Here is a 17,667-nt window from a genome sequence, read left to right as displayed (position 1 = left end):
GTAGTAGGAGTGGGAGAGAGACGGTGCAGAACTATAGGGAAGACCAGGTAACTTGATACCCTAAGGGTGAAACCTAACCATTTTTCCCCCATTACTACAAATGCTAGTGGATTATGGTGATTTTCTAGTTTGAAGGTTGAATTTTCTTTTGCCAACTTCGTTTCGAATTTCGATACTGACAAATACTATAAATGGTAGTGATTTTGTAACCGGTATGTTGGCAGCTGAGGCAAATATCGACAATATTTGCCGGTACTGGAGTTCCATGAAATTAAAATTGTACTAGATTTCTCAGCCGGTTACTGGAAGATAGTGAAATTCGAACTTATTAATAATTAATTAATATTAGTATTAATATTAATACATTATAGTTATGTTATGTGTTGCGTTGTGGTTATAATTCAAGAATAGTCAGATAAGTACGAATGAATATAATATACTTGGGCGTGATAATGCACGTGGGTAATGGATAGAAATATTATTTCAAATTTTAATGAATTTCTTTCGTGTTTAGATTTTTATTACTATGTCAAAAAAATGAAATAGTGTTGCAGTGACTCCTCCAAGGAAGAAAATGTGTGGCATTCAGAGTACGCTTCAGAAATCTGTAGTTCACGTGTATAATGAGTTGAAGAAAGAAGGTAATGAAGAAGGAATTATGCTAACGGAGACAGCAATTACAACCAGAATAGGACAATTATTAGGAGTAAGTATTCTTAAGCATACATTTCAAAGTGGTATTCAGTTTTAGGAGTTTGCACTAATAATTTCATGATTGTGGTCAAACAAAACAAATTTTTAGGTTAGGCCTAATGTTTAATCAAGTCAGTGATTTTCATATTGCCAAACTAAATACATTTAAGATACTGTAATACTGCAGTAGGTGATAGCTTAAATACATTTACAAATTAGACGAACAAGTAATCAAACAGCACGAAAGTAAATTTCCAGTTTTCTCTTTTGGTATTAAATTAACCGTTCAGATCACAATTTACATGCCACATCGGCCGAAGAAAATACAAGTCATATTGTAATTATTAACTTGATATTGCAGCAAATATTACATGAATGTTGGCCTGTTATGGTGCTTAAAAATAATTCAGTTTTATATAATAACTATATAACATACTCTATAAAGCATAGGAACGTTGACTCTGGCTGAATAATTTATTCATGACTGGTCTAAGTAATATTAAATATGGTGTTTCTTCAGAAAAGCTACCCCACCCAAAGTACTTGTTAAGATATAACACTCGAGAGGATGAGGACGCACTACTGGGAAACTAACCATTTCTCTTCGTCCTGGACCTCTCGCATGTTATATTGGTAATTAGTAACAAGTTTGAGGGAGGGACTACAACAATGCATTAGAATATACAGGTAAGTGTCAAAGGATTTTTGTGCTGAAAGTATTTGTGGCTGTGCACTAAAACCACGTGTTCATCACTATGTAAATATCACAGAAATCAATTAAACAAAATAAAATTATGCCTTCTTTGGTGTAGCTTTTCTGGAGAATTACCTAAATATTAGCCTACTTAAACCTATCGTAGACCCAACCTAACATGTTGATCATTTTCTATTCATATAGCTGTAAATGTTGGTATTATGCATGAATTTTATGATATAACAATTTTTAGAAGTATTATGTTATTGTTTGTTATTACAGCTTGGCTTAACTACAGCCACGAAAGTGATCAATTCACACAAGGGGACCCCACTCGTGACACTAGGAAAACATAGACTACGTAAACATCCAGTGACTGATGCTGATGATTTTACGGAAGATGCAATTGCGAGATTTATTTATGACAAGTTACATAAAGGTAGGGAAGTTACAGGAATTATTGTGTTGATTTATGCAATGTAATTCTGATATTAGTCATAGGCCTATGTATAAAAATATGGCATAATTTTCATTTACTGTTACAGGGGAAGTACTAACAGCAGCAAAAGTTCTGGAACATATGAATGATGATTATGAAACATATTTATTTAGAGTATCCTTATCATCGGTGAAAAAAATTTTGAAAGAGATGAAATTTCTATGGAGCAAAGGGGATCCTTATACACATGTATGAGAAAGTGATGTTATTCGTTTTTAAGAGAATATATAAGAAATGTGGAGCGTGAGAACCCTAAACCCGTAGTATTCTTGGATGAGACTTGGATTTTTATGAATGGTAAATTTCAATGTATTGTGAGACATTGAGTGATTGAATTTTTTACTAACAAATAGATTAACACTTATGTGGAATATGAAATTGCAATTAATATAGGCTACTAGTAATGAATTCAGGTGGGAACAACATGTTTTGCAATTAATAGTTTCATATTATAACTAGAGGTTAGTTATAAAATTCTTGAACGGTTTTCCTGTCTTTAAAATTTTTGTGTCTCTTAGAGTGTCAATGTGAATTGCTTTTCTCTCTCTGTTTTTTTAAGTATGATCACCCACTTATTCATGAAATAAACCAGGTGAAGTTTCCAGTGACATGAATGGTGTTATTCATAGACCAACAAATGAGGGTGGAAGATTAGATGCCGGAACGAAAGGTGGATTTATACTCGGTAAGTTATATTGATTTATATTTTACGTAAATTTGGCAAGAGTAATTTTTTAAATCAGGGTACAAAAATATAAAAATTGGTGACTAAATAAAAACGTGGGAAAGCCTTTCACCAAAGAGGATCTCATGTCATGTCATGTTATGTTATGTTATGTTTTATTTTCTTTATTTAAATGCTGTGAATTCATGTGACGTAATTATATGCCCAGGTATAATTTTTATTGCAGGTGCTGATTTAATTTTTTCATGCAATTGAAAGAAAAGTCAGGACTACCATAGTGCTATGAATAGCCCTGTAGTTGAGAAGTGGGTGCAAACACAGTTGTTGACCTGAGAACATTAGGGCAATGCGTTATTGTCATGGATAGTGCTGCATATCATAGCAGACTTGTGAAAAATCAGCCAACAACAAAATGGAGGAAAGAACAGCTACTGGTGATTGCAACTGAATATAATAGATTTGTTGTACTAAATGATAAGAGTTGTACTAAATGATAAGAGTTGATGGTGTGAAATCACCTTTTGATATTACATTGCAATATTAATTTCCATACTTTACAGTCATTATTATTATTATTATTATTATTATTATTATTATTATTATCTTTACTACTACTACTACTACTACTACTTATAGATGCTACTTTTTTCTTTCAGGTGAAATTGAATCTACATAAGAATCCTAAAACAACAGAGCCTTGCCAATTACTGTTCTGAAGCGGCCTTGTCTTATGTGTTGTGTCTATATACAATTAATTCTTTCAGTTTTTTTTCCCCTTTAATGTAATGAAGTTGTTGGTTGATTGATACCAAGTGTTCAGCAGTTGATGTCATTTGTTATCTTGCACTCCAATATTTAACCAGATGATTGAAAGCTGTGTAAAGTTAAACAGTCAAGACAATGATCCATATCTTCATTGAGATTTCAGAAATGGCATGGGGAGATTCTGAAATATCAGTTCTTTGTAAATATTTGAGACAATCATGGCCTGTGATAATATGAGTACTGCCACTGTAGATTTTCATAGAAGTTCAGTTATTAAATTAGGTGTATTATTTTTACTATGTATTGTACTATATTTTTGTTTCGCTTAATTGATGAATTATATATGCTGTAAATTGAATAGTAGACTGTAGGTCTATAGCTTAACTGATGAATTGTATGTGCTGTAAATTAAATAGTAGGCTGTATACCACAAGTGATGAATTGTTTATGCTTGTAATGTGAAGTAATTTGCATGATATTTATTATCAGTTTCTGTATATTTCAACTGATTGAATTGTTTATACTTTTAAATTGAATTAACTTGCTTGCTATGTATTATATTTTATAGCTTAACTGATGAATAATTGTTTAGGTTTGTCAATTTAATAATCTGAGTGCCATGTACTTCATATTTTTAGTGGAGCCACCAATGTAGCTTAGTCAGTAGACTCGTTGGCCTGCAAATTCAGAGCTGCACTCGAGGGTAGTTTGGATCCCCCATTTGGTCTGATTAGTTGGTTTCTTCTGAGGATTTTCCTCCATCGTGGAGCAGACGCCGGATGGCCTATTGCAATTTTTTCATTTGCTTTAGAATCATTCCGATTTTTGTTACCACATTGTCATGTTCTGATCTTGTTATTCTTTTAACAGTGTGGTAAGATGCAGGTATAGATAACCTTACAGTAATTTTGCTACCTTTCAGCTACCTCATTACCTCCCACTCCATAAAGTTCATGGATCCACGGAAGTACCAGTCGTCGATGTAATTCGACCATTTTGCTTAAAATATTAAAACACTGTAAAATATTGAGATTTCATGCTGTTACGTCCATTACTGCAGCAAGAACATCTGATTTTGAATCTGATAGTATGACAGCCTTCTCAGATTTATGAAGTCGATACTGGAGATTTTGTAAGCTTAAAAGTGTATCTAAATTTTCACTATCAAAATTAGTCAGTGTTTGAAGTTAGTTAGTTAGTTAGTTAGTTAGTTAGTTAGTGGCGTTTAAAAAGGGCGCGTCAGCTACTATGGCTATTTGCGCCCTTATCTAAAATCTTTCACTAAACACAAACACAATACAATAACCGGAATGTTTAAAAAGCTAAAAAGCGTTGTCACGGTTAAAATGGGGCAAACAAGTGTTTGAATATAATTCCCTGTAAAAGGGAATATACTGGTATTGTACTACAACACCACTACATCTATGGCTTGGTAAACAGGATCCATCTATAAAAAATACTGTATGTAGTCACTCACTGACCAGATCATTTATCGTTTCTAATGATTTTTAAAATGTCTGGAGAAGTATCACATGTCTTAACATCATCTGTTAAAGTTAACTTATATACTATTCATTTTGAAATAACTTGGGATTGTGTTTTATTAGTAAAGTTTCCCTTAATTGAGCAAGTTTGAGTTCTCCAAGTAGAGTCAAAAAGTCTGTTGGGATTTTGGCTCAGTTTATTAATATTTGTGGACTGTGATTTTTTGTTCTAGACAACCATATTATCTGCAAATGATGAGATTATCATAAGATCTATTTCTTTAGTTAGACCATCGACATTAATATTGGAAAATGTATTCCTGAAAACAACAATGTGGGAAGCCCAGATGAATCTGTCTCTATTTACATATTTGTGACAATGAATCAAATAATCAAGTCACTGACCCAGTGTAACACTTTATCATGGACACCCTAAGTTTGCAATTTCTTAAGTGATTTATATCTACAGAGCCATATGATCCTTGAAAATAAATTAAAATTGTTAAGTTGTTTTGTTTTCTGTTTAAAATATCTTTAATATCTTGACTAAAATTTAAAATCTGTCCATTTGTTGAATGCAATTCTCTAAAGTCAACCCAATAAAATGAAAGTTAGTTACTAGATTCCAGGAACCAATTCAATCTATGAAATCATCTCTTCCATAATTTTGGCTATCATACTAGTAAGTGGTATCTGTCGATAACTCGAAAAGATATTAGTTGAATAATTGCTTTTCAAAATTGATGTTATGATAGATTTTCTCCAGACAGATATTGTATTTTAGATGAGATTACAAGATAAAAGTAGTGAGTTTGCTTGTTTGCCAACATGTTTAAGAAAATCAGCATGAGTATTGTCTGGACTTGGAGATGTTTTGGGTCTTATGTTATTAAATTAATAGTAATATTCAGTTCTTGATTAAATATTGTTATATAAAGTAGATAGTAGATTTAATATTTCTTTCAGTTTTTCCTTAATAGTCTGACGTACACAGATAAAACTAACAACCACACCACCAACTAATCTAATAGAAATTAAAATATAATTAAATGTAGTAAAAGTAATTAAAATTATAAATACACGTAATAAACCATAACCCCCTAATTTCAACAATATACTATTTTATTCCCTTTTACAGCTTGTAGATAATTATTAATTATAGTTATTACTTATTAGCATAATATTTATTGAACTTATTGGCTATTTCACTTCGTTTGAAAGATGTTATTGTGTACAAAAAGCATTTTTTGATGATCGTTTCATGCTGTATGTTGTGTATAAATCTATGATTTCTGGCCATCTGTTCTGTGTAATCCATCTTTTGTATAGAATTAATAAACTATTCTTTTGGTAGTAATTATTTTATTAATTGAGTATTTAATTTTCACCAGCTCACATTTCTTGAATCATTTGCTTTTTCTTATTTAAATTTAGGACACAAGAGCCAAAAAGAGACTTCACAGTTATGTATCATACATTTTTTCAATGACAGACGTGGAGTTGCAGAAATAATAAGTGTAAGTGTAGCATTATTAAGCAATTTACAAACAAATGAAATCTTTAAAAAGGTATCTAGAAGTGAAATTACTTATGGCTTTTAAGGACCAAAATTATTTTTGTAAGTTGATTTATTATTATTTCAGTTTTAGCATAGTTGTATTATCCATTTCCTTACTAATTTCAAAAGATAATCAGAAGTTCATTCGAATTCCAACCAAAAGTCAATTGGTTATTAATTTATCTACCTTTAGGAAGTACAGTATATGTACGCTGGAATCTTTGAAGTGAAGTGACAATAATTTAATTGGTCTTGGAACAGATTTGATTCTTGAATATTATATACTATACTTTGTTGTATATTTACGTCTAGTAACCTATTAATGCTAATACTAATAATAATGTAAAGGAATAAAAGAATAGAACATAGCAATACATTTCTCATTATTATTGAAACTATTTAGAATAACCTTCCAACATTAAGGTAAAGTACGGTGAGTAAAGAAGTCATTCAGTACATAGGATCGTGATTTTACTACATGTGGTGATATCTGGTAACAGTTGGCAACACTGACAAGGCGGAAATATTTGCTGTTTGGGAACTGAACTTACGTGATCCTCACTATAGTAGCAGTATTTTTAAGTCGTGCGTGCGGACTCGTTGGCGCCTGGTCCATCCCGTGGCGTAGAGCAAGTAGCATTCTCTTATCTCACAGACGGACGGCTGAAATGAGCTTCTAGAGGCAACCGCTCTAGGACATGCTCAACCGCTAGAAGCGCGCAAACTTCCCATTGCCCTAGGTCGAAATATCTCTCGAGCGAGAAATTATTTCGTGGGACGCGCAGAATGGTGCAAGAGTACGGTTCCCAGAAGCAGAAAAAAAAAAAAAAAAAAAAGAAAGAAAGAAACACGGGACACTCAACACTGATTTTAAAAATTAAGCTTTCGTGTATGTTTTTCATCGCGTTTATAATGTTGTCTTTGAACAGATTAAAATAATATAATTAAATCACATTAAATACTGTACTATTATTGAAAATAAAATAGCTACCGTACAGAATATATTGAAAATAGGTACACTCCTTACAAAATAGGCTTACCTAAGATTACATTGTTATTAATCAGTACGGGGAGGGAATTTTAGTAAGTATACCATCATGTTAAGTGACCCGGACTATATGAAACCAGGTAGAGCTTTGCAATTTTATCTGTAAACTAATTGCATATTGACAGGTTCAGGCTACTTCAGAAGCAATTAAACCTGACTGAAGAACACGCTGGAAGACAATACTTATGAAATATGTGATTACGTTAATTCATTGTGCATAAGTGTTTAATATACAATTTGTATTCTTTCTTATACTTTTGTAACCAAGATAAGAGAAGATATTGATTTGTAATATTATTCTTAATTCTATAACTATTTATCGCTTATTTATGCAATGCGACTAATAATGTTTTTTTTGTGTTACCTGTATTTCCTATAGTTAGCATTCCGTACAATGTTGTACACTAGCTACCAAAAAGTAATTGGGCACTGTTTTTAGCCCTTTAGAACCTCGTGGTACCACCACTTGTTGATATAACAGCAGCCACCCTGTCAGGCATGCTCTCCACTAGTTTGTGTAGGATATCCACTGGAATGCGTCGCCATTCCTCCTGCAACATGACACTCAGTTGGACAATGGAAGTTGGCTCCATGTTTCGGCGGCTACTATGCAGTGGTATCCAGACAATAATGTTCACCGATTGGACTGGCCTGCACAGAGTCCTATCTCAATCCCATTGAGCACCTTTGGGACAAATTGGACCGGCGATTGAGGTCTCGGGAGATGCGGCCAACTTCCATTATCCAACTGAGTGCCATGTTGCAAGAAGAATGGCGACACATTCCAGTGGATATCCTACACAAACTAATGGAGAGCATGCCTGACAGGGTGGCTGCTGTTATAGCTACAAGAGGTGGTACCACGTGGTTCTAAAGTGGCAAAAACAGTGCCAAATTATTTTTTGGTAGATAGTCTACTTACATAGTGTTCCCATATGTGCCGTAAAATACGGGAACTTCCCTTTTTTCGCTAATGTGTCTTGTTGTTCCGGGACACGTTTTTGTCCCGCATTTAAAATCAAAATTCGGGATATCAAGTGTTATTTTATTATAAATTAGCAATGTCTATCACTGTCGGTGACATTGGAATTCGCTACATTGGAGGTAACACTGAAAATATCGCTATCTACACTCCATGCACCGCTTCTTCTCTTCACCGGCTAAACTAAAATCACCTAGTTGGCTTTAGCCAAGGTGTTAGCTAATCTTGAAATAAGGGATGTAAGAATGATCAAGCTAGCGGTGAAATAGTCGCGCGCAGCCTACTTCCTGGTGACAATTTATGTACTACCGAAAATTAAAATCGTTTCTGTTCTCCGAGAAATTACAATATTATGGGGTTAGGTGTGTACATTGCAATAATATTTTATTTTGTGTATTTGATATGACTGAAGTGGATTATTCTAGCGCGGGGCCCGATTGGGATTAATCGGCCCAATCGACTTAAAGCCTGTTCTGCAAAACAATGGTTTGAACTAGATTAGCAAAATAAATCTTTCAATGCAAACCTCAAGGACGTCGGAATGTGAAAGACTCAAATTGCGGATAAGAGGATGAATTTTTCTGATGCGGAACAAGTCTAATGTCGTACCTTTGTAATGCTGTTGTTGTTGTTGTTGTTGATGATGATGGTAATGGTGAGATAGTAATTCTTTATTAAAAATCATTTTCCAACTATAGAGACTGTCCAGTAGCGATAATTTATTAATATACAGAGTCCGCCAAAAAAATGTATACACTCTTTATCAGACTGTATCGGGATATTGATACTGGCAATTGATTTGAATTACGAGTATGTTGTAGTATGGTCTTTCGCTCAACAGATGTCGGTACTTCCATCACGATAGTGAGAAAACAAAATGACTGGAGCACGCTTGACGTTCGAGCAGCGAAGCATGGTGTTGAATAAAAAAATTCTGAAAATGCATTCTGGAGTGGTTTATGAAGTTTGATAATGTCGTTGTAGTGCAGCGTTAGTGGAGGAGGGAGTACGAAACAGAATCCCCAAATCCCCTAACAATTAAACGCATTATTGACAAGTTTGAGGGGCATGGAACGATTTGTGATATTCACAAAGGAAGATCGGGAAGACCGTGTACAGCTACAAGTCCTGCTTCGTCGGCAATCGGCGAATATTTTGTACATCTAAAGCAATCATGTGCTTAACTGAAGACAGTACTACATGTGTGATCAGTATTTAAATGTAAAACAAACACATAATAAATAGTTTTCGTTCCTTAAAGAGTGTATACATTTTTTGGCGGACTCTGTATTGATATGGATTACCAACAAAAATGTGAATCACAGGATCATAGAGAACATATCATAGAGCCAATTTGTTCACGGAGGAAAACAAGACGATATGAAAATTATGATTACGATGATATGTTGATAATTACAATGACGATGATGGTGGTGCTAGTGATTCAAGAAGTGTTAGAGTTATACAAGTTGCCAGCTAATTGCATGATATGCTTTTTTATACTCTGTAGAATAATTACATTGTTACAAATATCCTAATAAGAGCGCTCACTTCACTGGGTATCACATCCTTCACTTAACAGAAGACGTATATCATATTTGTAAGTCTAACTTTGGCTTTATTTAATAAGCAGGCTCCATATATAGTGCTCTACAGGGTGCTTTTCATTTTTATTCATCGCTGCTATTCATTTACGGTAACAATTCACATTATATAGACTATGTTTTATGGTTAGATAGTTAGGCTATATGAATCACAAAGAAGGTGTTGAGATGAAAGCAGATAGTAGGTCTGGTATGGTTATCCTTGATGACGAAATTTCACCATGTCTCTGTATCATCATTTACTCTTAATTAAAACAGGCATTTTTAAGGAATGCTAAAGAAACAAGCATGAGACCACCATTATTAGGCAATGTCGAATAAAATTCATATCCGATACCGTTTTTCATACCATGAACGATACGCGACTTACTGTACAGCAGTGTTACTCGCTAGTGATTAAAAGAGAGCCAAAAATGAGAAATAGTAATTTGCTGAGAGTCCCAATGCATCTCATAGTATTGAAGCTTAGGGGGGATGAAGGGTGAAATTTCTATTTCCTACATTTTTCAACCTACGTTCTTAATTTTTTGTGGCCTATGACATCTAATCATTAGCTCGATATGGAGCGATAAAGTGTTGCTAAGTCCCGGTACTTTTAATTTCATTAACGCCGCGCTCTTATTCTGAACCTCAACGATACTCACTGCAGAATGAAACATATCAAAGGCATGCCGCAAGAGTATTATGAATTAGCGACAGTTTATACGAGTGCTGTAATACAATAAAGCAGTTCGGACAGTGCCGACAGTGCCGCTGCAATTATTTTTAACAATTTTAATTCACGCTTACGTGAAAAATGAATCGAAATATCATATCTAATTAATATCAAATTAAAACGAACAGGAACGGGCAACAGTCAAGGCGGAACGGAAAGGTTCCTGAAATTCACGCGTCCATTTCGAGCCTTGCTTACGTTTATCTTACTGCAGGATTTGTTAAACTTACTTATGATTACAATCATTAACTGTGCTTGTATTCTTTACATTCTCATTTTTTATAATTCTTATCTGTTCACATTGTCGAAAGCTTTAAAGATGCATCTACATGGTTCAGCTTTTCTTACAACTCTACGCATTCAAGCAATGCTTGCACGAGTGAACGAAACGCATTCAATTGCGCATGCCTTTTTCCACAAACAATGAGAGCGCATGTGGCAATTGAAAGCCATCCATCGCCAGTGAGTATCTTGTTCATTATTTAGGTATTTCATCAATAGAATGTAGCGAGCAACTGTTTGTTCTAGGTGGTCGTGAGTAAACTGAAAATTGTTTTGTGTGATGATAGTGTGACCTTTTAAGCTCAAAATGGCGGAAAGTACGACTAGCTTTATTGACGATTATCGCAAATACGAATTCCTATAGAGTATTCAATCACAATTTTGCCAATAAAGTAGGCCTAAGTATCGACTTACAATCGCGTAGCAGGAAATTTTGAGCAGAGGAAGCTAACTCAAGTTGTTTTTCATGTATGAGGAAAAGTATTGCGTCTTAAAATAGGGTAAATAGTAGTCGATGTCAAGTCAGCAGTCCGAAGATTGGTTGGAACCTCATAAGTAACACCAATAAGGCATCACCTCAAATGGTAGTAAAATATGATTTCATGGGTTACACACATTGTATCTTTAAGAAATTGACACATACGTATAATTTAACATTAGCTCACTCCCTGTCATATTTAGAGAAATCATAATATTAACGGTCAATAGATACAGTGTTAGTAAAATTACGTCAATCGACGTTAAAATCTTTATCAGAAGATTATTTTTGACTTCATAAATTAGTGTCAGAAACTGTTATTTCACTCATTATTTATTATATCAGCCACAGTGCACACTAACACTTCAACTGGACACAATTCACGAAAGGAATAACTCGGAAGCTAAATTCTTTCCAATGCCACAGCTAGCTGAGCATTGCGACCAGGGTAGTTTATTTAGAAAGGGATGGAAAATTTGCGGGGTGGGTTACACAGAAGAATGCGTGAAAGAAACGAGTTTGCTTGTAGTGAGTGGAAGGGATTGGAAGCTAGTGTATGCAGGCTTCATGTTTACTGCTGCATTACAAATCATCCTAAGCTGCCGCATCACAACATTTAAAGCGTAAATATAAATTGTATTAAAATTAATTAATAATTTTGTTCATAAACTGTAGGCTTATTATAGAGTTATTAACTGGGGAAGCTGAGCTTTTTAGCTTACATTGACGCTACGCCACTGTACGGCATGACATTTAATATAAGTACAATGTGTTCCGTATCATCTGGTGAGTAATAAAATATTTTAATTCCCATGATTTATTCGAATCTCTAGTTTTGGGAGCCATATTTGTTTAAAAGTGCACCCTCTTGTACTTTTAAACACAGAACATCTTGTACCATGGAACATGTTCCAAGGTACGTAATACTATTGGTTTTTGTCTTTCTTTTATTTTAAGATCATGTCACGAAGTAAGTCTGGAATTAAGACGTCCCCCCAATTGATCCGGATGCCTTGAAGAAAGCTGTTGAAGCAATTCCTGTTCCTCCAGGAAATAAAATCTCAATCTCTTTAAGATATGTAAATATTTTTGGATCTTTTTTTATTTTATTTTTCTAAAGGTTTAACTGTTTGTTATTCTTTTCGTTTATTTTAATCAGAGAAGCCTGCTATGTTTTATGATTGCAAATACATTTTAAATATGATTGTCAGTTCTTACAACTATATTCTCACCTAAATTACATGCGTTCCAACTTAAAAGAGGGTATGTTGTAAGGTACATGAACCTGTTGTCCTTTGAACATATTACATTTTATTTTTTCCATCCTTAATAGATGTGTAGAACAGAAAAATATATACACGAAGTTGCAAAGTAATCTTCTATAATAATTTAAAGTTTTTTTTAATTTAAAAAATATAATTTTCCAAAATTAAAAAAAAATGAAATGTGAAAAGTGTTTAAAGGTACAACAGGCTCCCCTATATATATATATATATATATATATATATATATATATATACATATACATATATATATAAACGTACCGGTAGTGAAAATGGCGTTCAACACGGCATACCACGTAGGCACAAAAGCTACATGCAACTTGATTGAAAGTGCGCTTTCAACTTGATTTTTGCATATCCTGCCCAGATTGCATGCGTTAGCGCACGGAAAATTGAACCGCACATATGGAGCTTTATATGACTCATCAAAAACAACGTGGGTGTGTGTTTAATTAATACATATCCGTTATTTCTTAATTATTTGTGACATGCTTATAATTTGAAATTCAAACTTGTCTAACTGACGAATTTCTATTTAGGATCGTTCCAAGAGCTCTCTGTAGTTAACATCAGTGACAAGGTATAGCGTAAAGACAGACATTCGAGACGTTACAACTGGACGAGAATTTTTATAGTTCGTCGCTGGAAAGGTCGTCTGTGCGGCCTTAACCGGTGACGCATGGCGGTTGCATTGCATGCCGACTAAACAACGAGCGTGCAATTACAAAGAGAAACAGCGACCGAAAAAAGGAAAAAGAAGTATCTCTGCTGGAGACCTTACGCATCATCGCAAGGTGATCGGGTTTGTAGCCAGTAGAGGTTAGGAATTTCCGATGCAATTGAAAAATGTTGTCTCATTTTAGGAACAAGCTGTTTAAGGAAGAGAGAGTGCTAACATGCGCATTGTCGGGGAGATTATCATGTTTCATGTCAGGCGGAGGTCAGGGATTTGATCTCCATAGTAACTCACTTTTCCCCACATGAAGCCGGATGCTAAAAGACTATTAATTTCGATTCCCTCTTCTTAAATGCGTAAATTTTCCCATACAACGTGAAAACAAACAAAGCTGAAGTCTGCAAAAAATTTATTGAATCTGCGTCTCTTTGGAGATGTTATGCGTTCAATACAAGATTTCTGTTTTTAGGCGAGCTTGGCCAGTGTATGTTTTCGTCCTTATCGTGGTATCGGTCGAGATGTGAGGACAAAGAGTCGAAGAATGAGTGAGGCATGTCCTTTGTGAAACTATGGTGAGGAGATATCAAAATGTGGGCTTATTGGTTCGTTCCGCTCGCCATTGAAACCCTTCCAACGTAGTCTTCGTCTTGCTATGTTTCTTCGTGCCATAGGGATATAAAATATTTTTTTAGAGACGTATTCTCGATCATTTTTTGCACAAGCTTAAACCAGTTAATTATAATCAGTGCCTGGATTTTGGTTGGAAAAGAAGAAAACATGGTAATTTGAACATCAATTGAAATTTAAAGTTAGATAAATGACTGTTTGCAGATGACGTAATACTATTAGCAGATTCTGAAGACAGCCTCCAACGTTCTGTTTTCCAATTAAAACTCATTTCTGAGGAATATTTATTTATTTTATTTATTTATTTATTTAACCTGGTAGAGATAAGGCCATCAGGCCTTCTCTTCCCCTCTACCAGGGGATTACAACTACAATATTAAGGATACAAATTACAATTATAATTACAATTAATATTAAATTTACAGATACAATAAAAATCAAAGTACTAAAAGATTAACTGATTAATAAAAGCTAGACAGTTTATTGTCAAAGTAAAGAAGAGAGAAGCATTTCTTTTATTGATTAAGTACAAATTAAACCTACTCTACGCAGTAAGAAAATGCTTAATAAGCTTGCTTTTGAACGCTACTAAATTCCGAGAGTCTCTGATGTCACTGGGTAGGGTATTTCATAAGCGCGAGAGCGAGATTGTGTATGATGATGAATACGATGATGTCTTATGTGTTGGTATGGCTAGTATGCGGCTATTTTGCGTGTGTGTGAAGAGATTATGATATGATGACAGGTAACTGAAACGGGAGGCAAGGTAGGTAGGTAGGTGTAGAAGTGTGAAGGACTTGGAAAAGGAGGACAAGAGAATGAAATTTTCTATGTTCGTTAAGCCGTAGGGATGGAAATTTCAATTAATAAAACCAAAGTAATGGGGTGCATTGGAAAACATTATCTTCGCAGAAAAATTTGCCTTTATAATAAACCTGCATAACAGATCTCATGTTTTAAATATTAGGGTTATCATTTGAGCTATGAACAGGAACAAGATATTTCTACAAAACTGAATTACTTCAACTATGCAATGCATACCACCAACAACATTTTCAAACCTTCTCTTATCCGAAAACACACAATAATTAAAGCCTATAAAACATTGGCGAGACCTGTTCTCATGTATGGAAATGAAGCTTGGACCATACGTAAATATGATGAACACCAAATCACTGTCATTGAAATGAAGTTTTTAAGAAGAACTGCTGACTATATTGGATTATACAAGAAGAAAAATTTGGATATTTTGAAATAATTAAATATTGACCCAATTTTAGAGAAAATTCAAAATTATAGACAGAAATGTAAATCTCAAATACTCAGGATGTCTAGAACAAGGATACCACGCCGAGCACTAAATTACCGCCCTTTAGGAACAAGATCTTTGGAGTGAGACCGTAACAGGCCACCAGGCTTAATACGTGATAAGGAGGAGAAGAAGAAAAAGAAGTATGTTTTAAACATTACCAATAAAATGCCTGAACATTTATTAAAAAATGTAACAAAAATCTTAAATACATTTACTCATTTAAATAATAAATATCTGGGATGCAATCTTTCAAATGTACACATTCAGTCTAGATTTAGAAAATAATATCATAAAATATAATTCGATAAATGAATGTATTAATGGATACCTGGAAAAGTCAATGACAAAGGAGATCAAGCTAAAACTCCATGACATAACTAGGGAACGTAGTTTGGAAACAAAACATTGCCTAGAGGCAATGCATCTATGATAGACATTACCGGCCTTCTTGACATATACATACACAGTATATATGAACCGGTTTTATTTCAATACTACAGGCACGTATTCTATATACGATAAAATACCTAAAATCAATAGTTTAGCCGGAAAAATCACCTGACTTGAATCAGATTTTTATGTGTGAGGCCACCTTAAAATTATTGTCTACACAACTCCAGGAAATATCGAAACGAAGAGTAATATCAGCATGTGAAGAAGTTTGCAGCAAAATTAGTGTATTTAGACATTTGCAAGGATTTTAGATGAAACACGCATGTAGCACGTATGGGCGAATCCAGAAATGCATATAGAGTGTTAGTGGGAGACCAGAGGGGAAAAGACCTTTGGGGAGGCCGAGACATAGATAGGAGGATTATATTAAAATGGATTTGAGGGAGGTGGGATATGATGACAGGGACTGGATTAATCTTGCACAGGATAGGGACCGATTGCGGGCTTATGTGAAGGCGGTAATGAACCTGCGGATTCCTTAAAAGCCATTTGTAAGTAAGTAAGTAAGTATTGTAGAAGAATAAGAAATGTAAATACTGAGAAGGATAGGAGAAAGGATGAACCTTGTGAGACTCCGGCGTTGATCTGATATGGTTGATTAATTTCAATTTCCAATTATCACAACGAATGTTATTTCGTTGAGGAAATTATGGATTATGTTATAAATGTAATCTGGAGTGGCAACTTTATGCAACTTATAGAAAAGTCATGGAAAGCAGACGCTGTCGAAAGGTGGGAAGAGACAGAGTCTTACACGAATGCAAACACTTGGACTTTTGAAATTTTAATATGATTTTGCGACTTCTTCTTTTATGTCTTTTATATCCTTGCATAAATCAATCCGTTAACCCATTTATGCAATAACCTCTCCATTGTTTCAATATTCTAACAGCCTTTCGTTCATCCATCCATAGCAATAAGTATGAAATAAGGATGTTTTTTGTCTCCTTCTAGTATAATTTACTGTATACCACATTATACGAATTATCCTGTCATTCTCAGTGATTATTTCCCCACAGAATCATATTACATCTCATCGATTCTCAGTAGCCTGTGTAGTTTGGAGAGGTCGTTAAATAAAGAACTACCTACATGATGCAACAGATGGTGCGTGCTGCCACACCCCAGTCTAGCACTACCGGAATTATTTGGTTCATAGTGACAGCAGAGGGCGTGTCTGCGAGCCTCCGATATAGCGACAAGTCGTTCATTAACAGTTCCGGTCGTAAACTACAGTTCAGATACGTCAACACGCGTTCTATACTGAATGCTCACTGCCATGAACCACGGAACTGGACACTGCAATAAAAACAGGTGTAACCTATAACTAAGCCTTTCTGAGGCTGTTAGTTTATTAAACGTAACGAAAAACATTTTCAATTTTTATGCTTTTCTATCCACATTGGATATATCTCGAATAGACGATTGGGTATATGTACCAGCCCTGATCAAATACAACAGATTGGCCATCCCCATGTTAAAAACGGCCGCTACGCTTCGCCACTGAACAACAATGATCTTTCGGTAACAACCGCTAGAAGGGAGAATAGCCGTATGCTATTACTCCATGCCAGTTCAGAATTATAACGTGACTTTTTTTTGCAGTCGCTAGATGGCAGCATACAGAAATTCATAAAAATTATTGCCTTGAAATTATTACGCTGACTATTACACTTTTACTACGTCACACTACTTTTGACCAATAAAACTGTACGAAAGGACGTAGTTCAACCAATCATGGCTGCTTATCGCATTTGTTTAATTTTATCGCGTCCCTAGCATTTGTTTATTTTTATCACTACCCCAGCATTTGTTTCTTTGTTTGCCAA

At 34.6% G+C, this 17,667-nt stretch overlaps 1 protein-coding gene and 1 long non-coding RNA gene across 4 annotated transcripts in view; one reads left to right on the top strand and one right to left on the bottom strand.

Moving 5' to 3' along the window:
- The window catches only part of LOC138712033 (A disintegrin and metalloproteinase with thrombospondin motifs 7-like), a 453,002-nt gene that overhangs the window by 351,903 nt on the left and 83,432 nt on the right, over positions 1 to 17,667 (bottom strand). The gene's annotated exons all lie outside the window — the stretch shown is intronic.
- On the top strand, positions 51 to 6,163 carry LOC138712032 (uncharacterized). 3 transcript variants are annotated; one of them, XR_011335587.1, is made up of 6 exons: positions 51 to 706; positions 1,670 to 1,826; positions 1,933 to 2,183; positions 2,446 to 2,571; positions 2,798 to 3,005; positions 3,228 to 6,163. It is a non-coding gene; the product is annotated as an uncharacterized lncRNA (long non-coding RNA). The 3 variants fall into 3 exon arrangements; XR_011335588.1 differs by lacking the exons at positions 2,798 to 3,005; positions 3,228 to 6,163 and having other exon boundaries at positions 206 to 419; positions 547 to 706; positions 2,446 to 2,777; XR_011335586.1 differs by lacking the exons at positions 2,798 to 3,005; positions 3,228 to 6,163 and having other exon boundaries at positions 93 to 706; positions 2,446 to 2,781.

The sequence above is a fragment of the Periplaneta americana genome, chromosome 13 (genome assembly GCF_040183065.1).
Source record: "Periplaneta americana isolate PAMFEO1 chromosome 13, P.americana_PAMFEO1_priV1, whole genome shotgun sequence".
In the NCBI taxonomy this organism is placed as follows: Eukaryota; Metazoa; Arthropoda; class Insecta; order Blattodea; family Blattidae; genus Periplaneta; species Periplaneta americana.
Note: the sequence above shows the minus strand (reverse complement) of the source record. Positions and strands in the feature narration are given on the sequence as shown.